Source organism: Odontomachus brunneus, unplaced genomic scaffold, assembly GCF_010583005.1.
Source record: "Odontomachus brunneus isolate Ranch 3 - 2012 unplaced genomic scaffold, Obru_v1 Obru_scaffold_007, whole genome shotgun sequence".
Taxonomy (NCBI): Eukaryota; Metazoa; Arthropoda; class Insecta; order Hymenoptera; family Formicidae; genus Odontomachus; species Odontomachus brunneus.
In genome coordinates this window covers 1,824,859-1,827,303 of record NW_022639457.1, presented here as the reverse complement: position 1 = coordinate 1,827,303, position 2,445 = coordinate 1,824,859, and positions in this window count along the sequence as shown.

The following is a 2,445-nucleotide window of genomic DNA, read 5'->3' as shown; positions in this document are numbered from 1 at the left end:
CTCTCTTATACACATCTAGATGTGTATAAGAGAGAGGAGAGAGAGAGAGAGAGAGAGAGAGTTAAAGCTGCCGTATGAGTGAGGCTGGAAGATAGCTTTTGTAACGCAATTATTCCGTACTTTTAGGTGCAGGAAGCCTTAATTTTGATAAAAGGACGGCCTCAAAGAAACCTATTACACGCTCCAAGCATTAGAAACAGACTTGGCAACAATTGCAGGACACGATCATTTCCTGTTCAAGGAAGCCGGCCGAGCGGGCTTCTGCGGCCTGCGAGCGGCACACGACTGATGGGTAAAATTTCTAATGCACTGCTGTCGAAATAATTTCTTCGGATGTTCCATCTATTCAAAGTGTGCGTCGAATATTTTTCTTTAATATTATTATTTTAATTACTTCTTTCGATATCTCGGTATAAATATATAAATACTTCAACTATTTGACCATTCAACGCCGATCAAAAGTTGCGCATCAGTAAACTGTGACAATATACCAGACTTCAAGGTTCAAAGTCGAAGACGTGTCCCGACTGTCTTCCAGTTACGTTAATTGCGCACTATAAGAGTTACAACTTCGATAACGTTTCGCGCGTGACATCGGATGCGACCGTGTAGTTAGTTCCGTTAAAACATTCAATTACAATGTCTTAAGTTCCTTCAGGCCGCTCGAAAACATTAATCCCTGGTAAGCCAAATGCCCTAAATCGCAGGTTTATGTGGAAACGAAGATTAAACCAAAACTTGAGCGAGATTAAAGCAGAGTTCCATGTGAGAACGAATCGGCGAAACGATTTGCGTTACGTAAACGCCGACCCGCACGGAGTGGAAAGTCGTGCATTTTTAAAAACGACTTCCTGATACCTTCGGTTTTTATCTCTGCACCTTATTGCATCTTAAATAATCATTTAAATTACAAATCCCCCTCTCGTCTCACATCCGAGACGCCTGTGTAAACAATGTTCCACAGTATAATGTCTTATGGTACCTGTGCCACGTAGCACGCGGGCGGTGAGTAGCTGATTAAATGAATTTGCATTAATGATTTTCGTCACGATGGGGCCTCGAAGATCCCTTCGCCCTTAGGATTAGGGAGTTAAAAGGATTAGAGGGTATTATAGAGCTTAGTGTTACGCTTAGAAGGGTGTGGCGTGGAGCTCCCAGAGAGTTTCCGAGATAACCGAATGTGTTTCATCGATTCCTTTTTTCTTTCTACCTTTCTTTCTCTCTTTCTTCAGAGGGACTTTGAGTCACGCTCGCAAAGCGTGCTGACGTATCGAATCGTTAATTTATCATCGCAAAAAGTGGGTCGCCAAATATTTTCGGGTGACTCTTTTCCGATTCAATCTAGTGGATTAGTTGAGCAGATATGAAAAACGATTCGTTTTAGAGACCTTAAAACGAGAGCTTAAAACGAGAGGAAGAAACCATCGCGTTAGAGTAAAAAAAAGGCGCGCTCTTTATACCATGTACCAGACATAGGATCTCTTCCTTTCTGCGTGTACAGAGAGCGCATCTTCAGTTATGCTTAATTAATAACATCATGACTTCTGTCCATCCTCCTTCCCCTCCTCTTTCTATCGCTCTCAGCTTTCCTCTCTTCCTACATGTTTGACATTGTTGCTAATATTCATTAAATGTGCGGTGCGCGGAAATATGATTCACTATATAACAGATTTAATTATGTGCTTTGTTTCCTCTACCGATTGCACGTCCCTGCCGCGTTTCTTTTTCCATTTCGCCGCATGCAGTCGACAGAGATTACAACGCCGCTGCTTGTTATTCGCGGATAATCAGAATCGCGTAGCCGAGATCCATTTTCCCCTTTTAATAGAGAGATACGCCCGGCCGACCGAATCAATGCAGACTAGTCTTTGAATGCGCTTTAGTCGATTAAAGTGCATCCTGCTTTCTCTCTCTCTCTCTCTCTCTCTCTCTCTCTTTCTCTTTCTCTCTCTCGTCCGATATCCACTTGAACCTTAAATTTTCGCATTATGTATCGAGCTGCGCTGGTTATTTCTGTTTGTTTCTTGCACGATTCTACGAAATGTAGGTCCCTCGCTAATTTCGCCATTCACGGACTCGTAAACCGCTTATCCCGAATTAATCCTGACTGCGGTCTTTAATTAATTTTTGATACTCATTGATCTCGCGTCCCGTGCTAAATTGAATAACGCCGTTCCCATGGTTTACTAGCGAGATCCGCAGCAGCCAGATTGCGAGATATAATCGAGATTCTTGCAAAATATCAGCGAGATTACAGTGAATTTGTCTTTAAGGCATTCCCGAGCGATAGCCCGTCGAGATAAGGCTCACGCTACATTCCAAGCACTTTACGTGGTTATAAACACGAGCGGCAAAATAATACAAATTAAAATGTACATGAGCGCACTGGCGAGAGAGAGAGAGAGAGAGAGAGAGAGAGAGAGAGAGAGAGAGAGAGAGAGAGAG